The sequence below is a fragment of the Oratosquilla oratoria genome, chromosome 21 (genome assembly GCF_046742065.1).
Source record: "Oratosquilla oratoria isolate Oo_2021 chromosome 21, ASM4674206v1, whole genome shotgun sequence".
Classification (NCBI taxonomy): domain Eukaryota; kingdom Metazoa; phylum Arthropoda; class Malacostraca; order Stomatopoda; family Squillidae; genus Oratosquilla; species Oratosquilla oratoria.
In genome coordinates, this window is record NC_134797.1 from 58,666,639 (window position 1) to 58,674,138 (window position 7,500).

General features: G+C 41.7%; 1 protein-coding gene across 4 annotated transcripts in view; it reads right to left on the reverse strand.

Annotated features, from left to right (window-relative positions):
* Nucleotides 1-7,500, reverse strand: part of Hasp (Hig-anchoring scaffold protein) — a 773,651-nt gene that overhangs the window by 456,346 nt on the left and 309,805 nt on the right. The gene's annotated exons all lie outside the window — the stretch shown is intronic.

Consider the following 7,500-nt stretch of genomic DNA (forward strand, 5'->3'; position numbering starts at 1 on the left):
GGAGAAAGGGAAAGGTGGAGTTCCTTTACCAGGAGAGTCTTCAGAATAAAGAAAGGAAGAGGTTCCCAAAGGTCTAATCCATAGAAATTGATGGGAGCTATTGCGCAGGCCCGGAGCGGCTAATGTTCAGATTGCCGTGATGCATGCCCAGCACAGAACCCCTTTATCAATGCCTCCCACTTAGGCCGGTTATCCTTCAGGTCAGCAAGATAAACTGCAACATTTACGGCTGTTCATTGGTGATACGTCTGGACTGCGTTCAAACACGGTTGATTTGATTGGCGCCCAAAACAACTCCGACCCCCCGATGCACGCTTTGAGCCATTTCAAGTACTTTCCTGAAGGTGGATTGCAATCCCATTCATGTCATGTTTCCGACTGAGCCAGGTGTTTTCTGTCCACCAGATTTAGAGAAAGGGTTTAATTATCTTCCCAAACTTCACTTTATTAGCCTCAAATGGCCGTTACGAATGCTCTCCTTAACATGTTTTTGGTCTCAATTTATGACTTACTATTATTGTCTTTGTGTGCGTAGACCATGGTTTAATGACCATTTGTGTACCAGGAAAATTACAATAACTCGGCCCGTTGCATTTCTCGAAAATGTGGTTCGTTCTCACATCCTCACAGAAGGATAATTTATCGTCCTGAAGATTATGTGCACTTCTTGTGGCTCTTCAGCAAAGCCTCTGCAGAGCTCGTTTGTCTCATCGCAGCTTCTGTGTTCCTGAAGCGAGGATTTATTACACTTGGGCTTCAGGCTCTGAAATAGTATCCCCTTGATACTCATGGCAAACTACTTCATTATGGCGGGATGTACCGGAAATAAGAATATAAGATTTATAGTTAGAGTAATAACCATTGGTCCGTTCGTACTACAAAGCACTCAGGCTTTTATTGTGATGAATACCGGACAATTTTACTCACCAGTGGATTGGACCTCTGAAATAGTATGCCCTTGATACTCATGACTAACTACTTCATTATGGCGGGACGTGCCGGCAATAAGAATATAAGATTTATAGTTTGAGTAATAACCATTTGTCCATTCGTGCTATAAAGTACTCAAGATTTCATTGTGATGAATACTGGAGAATTTTACTCACCAGTGGAACGGACCTCGCTCAAAAATAAATCTTGACCAATGGAGAGACTAGGTTGGATTTTAATCGGAAGATGAATAAAACCATCTGGCATTAACAATGACAAAGAAGAAATACAAAATGGTAGTATCATATTCTAGCCCCACCTACAATGATTTTACCGTGATCGATTATTGATAAGTGATAGTATTCACAGTCATTTTTTCTTCCTATGTTTTATTCCTATCTCTGAGAAACGGTCAAAACAGTGGTTATACATACATATCATTGGATATGAGAAATGATTCAGGACCTCACGGGATCTCAAGCTAAATTCTTGAAGAATGTTCATTGGAAGAAGGAATATTGCCAAAGGATCGGGAAAGAGCCAATGTGGTACCAAATCACCATAGGAAAAGTAAGAGGACATTAATGAATTACAGGCCAGAATCATTGACCAGCACATCAGTGATATTATGTGAAAGGATTGTGAAGGATCGATGGGTCATCTATCTTGAAGAGGGGAATAAGTACAGATGGTAATATTAGATATTGCCTTAAATGGTAACAAAGAAGAAGTAAAAGAATTCATGTAGCTGTGCTTGCGCCAGCGGGTAGTGAGATGAACCAGAGAGTGGCAAGTATTGCTGAATGAAATAGCCAGTCGGCAGCCAGAATAAAAGCCTAAATGATTACCTTTCTCCCAAGCGGTTAGTCATTCCTGTGTCAATTTATAAATCCGCCCTTATTTCGTCCCAGAGTCACCGCTCACTTTTGACTACATCATCTCCCTCCATCTTTCCATATTCACGTCGCCTACGCCTCTTCTCTTATTCAGTTTCCGTTTCCCATTTTCTATCAATCCATTTCTCTGCATTCACACATCTCCCTTTTCCTACCCACGCATCTTCCCTAGGTTATACGCGCGAATGACTTTTCTTTCTTGCCAGTTCTTCAACCGGTTTTGCTTCGTCCATCCAAAGTCTCGTGTGTTGCTCCTCCCTTTTATTTGTTTGTTTATTTGTTTATTTTCTCTTATAACTTTTCTGTGCCAACCGCTTTAGCGTTAAACTGCACCTCCTCCATGAAGCTTTTACCCTCTTTTTTTTATCTACGGGAGATGGAGAGCAATTACACTTTCTCCCCTGTCATTTAGTCTTTTTTATCTTGCTACCCTCATTGTACCATTGTAGTTGTTTATTGTCACTTTTTTTCCCGTCGACACTATGGTCATATTAGCAGTTCTTATCATCGTGCCAGTGGTCTCTGACCTTGATGTCATTTCTCCATTTGATATGATAACCCAGATCACAGGTATTGTTCTGGTGAACGACGTAAGGTTTTCGAAATGTATAAGAGAAAGTCCTTGTGCTAAACAGGTTAAGTTTTCTGCCCTTGTACATTACAGTAGTAAAATAATTTTATGTTGCATCTGATTCCTAGCATTCTCTTTTCCTCCTCTTTACCTCGTATCCCTTCTTCTCTGGTTCCTCTCACATTTGACCTACATAAATGTCTCTTTCTTTGTCTCTTCTCTTTCTTTCTTTCTCTCTCTCTCACTATCTCTCTCTGTCCTTCTCTCTCTGTCCCTCTCTCCTTATCTCTGTCTCTCTCTATCTCTCCCTATCTCTCTCTCTCTGTCCCTCTCCATCTCTCTCTCTCTCTCTCTCTCTCTCTCTCTCTCTCTCTCTCTCTCTCTCTCTCTCTCTCTCTCTCTCTCTCTCTCTCTCTCTCTCTCTCTCTCTCTCTCTCTCTCTCTACCTCTACCTCTTTCATTTCACGGCTACTCTTCTCCGTCTGCGTCTTTACTCCGTTTTCCTGTCATCCCCCCTCGGCCTCCCCAGTAACAGCCGCTGTGATTGGTGGCGAGCAAGGTCTTGCATAGCCAATCGGCGTGGAGATTGGGTTAGTAGTGCAGGTGATGGACGTACAGAGCGTGAGTGGGAATGCTACTCGTGCGGGAGAGCAGGGCATATATGGAGGAGGTGGAGTAGGAGGTGGAAGAGGGGAAGGATTAGGTGGAGTATGAGAAGGAAGTGGTGGAGTAGGAAAATAGAATGAAATTTACCAGCGTTTCTATCCTTGCTGATAATATCGCGCCAGGACGAAGAGGAGTGTAAGAAAGAGGGAGAGGGAAGATGAGAAGAGGATGGGAAAGAGGAAAAGGTGGAGAGGAAGAGCAGGATGATGAGGAGGAAAAGAAGGAGGAATTGGACAGAGGGAAGGTGGCAGCGGAATTGGACAAGGAGACATAGAAAGTGAATAGGGCGAGGAGACCGAAATAAAGGCGGTAATGATAAATACATGTAAGCATACATACATATTCCATACACGCACATACATCATACATATATACATAATTACATACACGCACATACATACATTTTGATTGATATAGGTTAGCGTCACACACTCCCCCTATCGGAAGGCTAGGACAGTGTCCCTTACAGAGGACTTTGTAGTGTGGAATTAAATGAACCATGCCCTTGGTCCAACTTCGCCGGTGGCAGGGTTCTAACCGCCATCACCTCGACCTTTGCCGCATGTAATGAGGCCCTAACCCACTCGTCCAGCACATACATACATACATACATACATACATACATACATACATAAATTCCACAAAAAATGAAGCTCATTCAATATCTCTTCCTGTCCGGCAGTGCAGGAAGATTACAGTCCCTCGACAGCTGGCATAACAGCTGAAACTACTGACCCCCCTCTCACCCCTGAGCCACTCCAGAAATTTCAGGACAGACAAAAAGTAATCCCTTTATGCCGTATTCATAACTACTCTCTAGTCACGCCTATCTCTTCGCCCTTTCCCTTCTCAGCTCGACAGATATTCCTCTTACATGCTCCTTTCAACCACACCACTCTCGGTCTTCTCCTCAAGTTTATTCTGTCGATCTCCGTTTTCTACACTCTTGCTGGTAGTCTTTTTTTTTCTTTCTCTTCTTCTTCTTCTTCTTCTTCTTCTTTTCGTATGTCCAGCCTGTAGTGGGCACGTATCAAGTATGCTGTATCTATAATGTTATAGAATTGTATAAATAAATATAATGGATTATATGTGTTAGCCTTGATTGTACAAATGTGAAATTGCGTGAGTTCCCTGGTGGGACCATGAGGCAGGTTCTCGCCAATGAGCGCGCATGATGCCAAGCGGCGTTAGTTCTTCCACAGCTTTAGGCGAAAGAACACGCTCGCTCTCCCTAGTGTCAATACACCATTTATAAATTACTAAACTGTTCCTTCTAATCACCAGCATAAACCCATACCAGTATTTTTTTATCAACATTATCTGTCTGCTCTCTCTTTCCATCTTCGCTATCTGCCTCACACCAACATTTCTCACTCTATTTATCCTCGTAACCCCTACCATAACTCTGAAACGTTTTACCTCAAATACGCTTGAGTTTTCCCCTTTCTCTTTCCTTTAACCAGGTCTCCGTTCGTACAGCGTCGTGCACAGTCACCGAGTCTTTCAGACTTTTTTCTTTGTGTTCGTCCCCAGATACCAAATGTTCGTGACACTTTAATTCACACATATATTTAACTGCTTTCCTCACTTGCCGTTACTTCACATTCATTCCCTGCAACATGTGACACTATCTAAATTTCCCCCACTTCCTCCTGTCTGTCTCCGTTAAAACTCAACTCCAAATCTCTGTCATCCTGGATGATGACATGCAACCCGCATTTATTTATTCATTTATTCATTTATTTATTTATTCATTTATTTATTTATTTATTTATTTATTTATTTATTTATTTTTGGCAACAGAACACCTACGGACCAGAGTCATGAATTATAAGCCTGTGTTCGAGTATAATTCTACCCAAGGAATGCACTGCATATCTTTGACTGGAAATCAACAGCAGCTGTCAGTAGTTCTTGTACCCGTTAATGAATCTTTAAGAATAAATAAATAAATAAATAGATAAATGATAAATAAATTAAAAACACTTTGGAATAGTGTCTGTGTTGCTCCAGTGTAGGGGCGATAGCTGGGCGAGGGGAACTGTTTTTGATTGTCAGCTCTGTTTATGTGAAAAGGCAGAGGGAAAACAGTTGAAATGTTTTAAATAAAGGGCAGCAGGGAGATTAATTCTTCTGACGTCCATCTTGTAGGACCACAGATTCCAGGTAGTCCTTCTAGGTCCCTTAATAAAGGATGGAAAGAGGATCGGAAGTGGTTAGAAAAATAATAAGAACAAAGATTAGAAACTGTACTAAAGTAAAGTTGGCTAAGGGAAAATGGGAAAGCAGGAATTGTTAGCTCTCGTCTCTACTATTGCAGGACTAACTTCGAATTTTCTAATTCCAGCTGAGATTGGGAACCTATACAGTGGAATTATTCGACGATATTTGGAGAATTTATGTTTTGGGGTGATTTCCCTCGTTCAGTACTCCTGTGCAAAGTAGAATTAAAGACCTGTTTTACTAACGCTTGTTTTCTTATTGGCCAGTGTCAGCCTCTCCATGTTTACCACAATACAGTAGGTTCGTTCCTTATCTATTGCTATTTACCTAGTCTATTCTTCGGAATTTTGTATCTACCTCTCCACCTCAGTAAACTAAACAACACTAGACTTTCTTAAATGTCTGATCCGTTTTCTATACTTTTTTTTTTTTAATTTAACAACTAATACACTGTCTTTCTTTCCTCCTATTAAGAAAGAAAGTATCTTCTGATATTTTCTGTCTGTGGTTTAAACTTGTGATAGAATATAAAAAAAGAAACTTTTAAGATACACCCCGTCCTCAATTGCGCCACCTTGGCCGTATCTGGTCTTTCGACTTACCAGTGGTCGAGACTAGGGTCTGTCCAAGATGAGGCAATGAGGTTACATACTTGGGGTCTTTCACCGGATCTTAGTGGAAAAGCTCCCGGGAAAGCGGAGTCTTGAGCCCCTTTGCTCTCGAGCCACGATCTCGCAGCCTGCGTCGTCTCCCGGGTCGTAGAGGCAGGTGAAAAATCCTTCCTCAAGATAACCATTTTTGAATAGCTACTCCTCCACTACCCCGACGTCTTCCTGCAACGAGCTTAGGTCCCCTGAGTAGTCGACCGCACGAAATCCTGTGGTCTCAACGTACCTGAGATATTTCACCCTGGGTGATCTCGTATACATCAACCAACCTTTATATATATATATATATATATATATATATATATATATATATATAATTCAAAAATTATTTAAGACAAATGAGAATGAATTAGGTGGGAAAGAGCTTTTGTAGATTTGTTGGGAATAGTTTATTGCCCTAATGTTGCGACCAACTTGGTTTTCTTCAAGTCCTCTGAAGAAGACCAAGTTGGTTGCAACGTTAGGGCAATAAACTCTATTCCCAAAACATCTTTGTTTGCCCTTCCCCACCCACTTCTCTCTCATTTATACATACATATATATATATATATATATGTGTGTGTGTGTGTGTGTGTGTGTGTGTGTGTGTGTGTGTGTGTGTGTGTGTGTGTGTGTGTGTGTGTGTATCAGCAATTTGTATCGCCTTGGTGTGGTTTGTTCCCTCTGTTCTTTACGAGGCAACCCTCTGTGGGTATTTCTTTTTTGTATTTCTATCCCTCTTGGAAATATGCACATAAAAAATGTAAACAGAAGCGGTGCTGAAATTGGAAGTGGAAAAGAAATAGAACAGAGAATGGAAAGCTGGTGAGAGAAAAGAGAGAAAGGGAATAATAGAAACATCTGAATGAAGAAGGAAAAGGGAAATGGGGATTGGAGAGAAGATGAAGAGAAGTGCGTGAAGGCGTGAAAAGCAAAAGACAGAGGAAGGGGATGATTAAACGTATAATGAAACGAAGATTAGAAAGAGGAGAAGGAAGAAATCAATCAAGGCATAAAATGAAATTGATGTCAGAAATGAAGAAAGGAAATAAGCATTCCATCACACACAAACACGCTCACACGCACGCGCGCACACACACTCACACACACACACACACACACACACACACACACACACACACACACACACACACACACACACACACACACACACACACACACACACACACACACACACACACACACACACACACACACACACACACACACACACACACACACACACACACACACACACAACACACACACACACACACACACACACACACACACACACACACACACACACACACACAAAGCACATACACACACACACACACACACACACACACACACACAAAGCACTCAGCATACACACACACAAAGCACACACACACACACACACACACACACACACACACACACACACACACACACACACACACACACACACACACACACACACACACACACACACACACACACACAAAGCACACACACACAAAGCACACACACAAAGCACACACACAAAACACACACAAAGCATACACACACACACACACACACA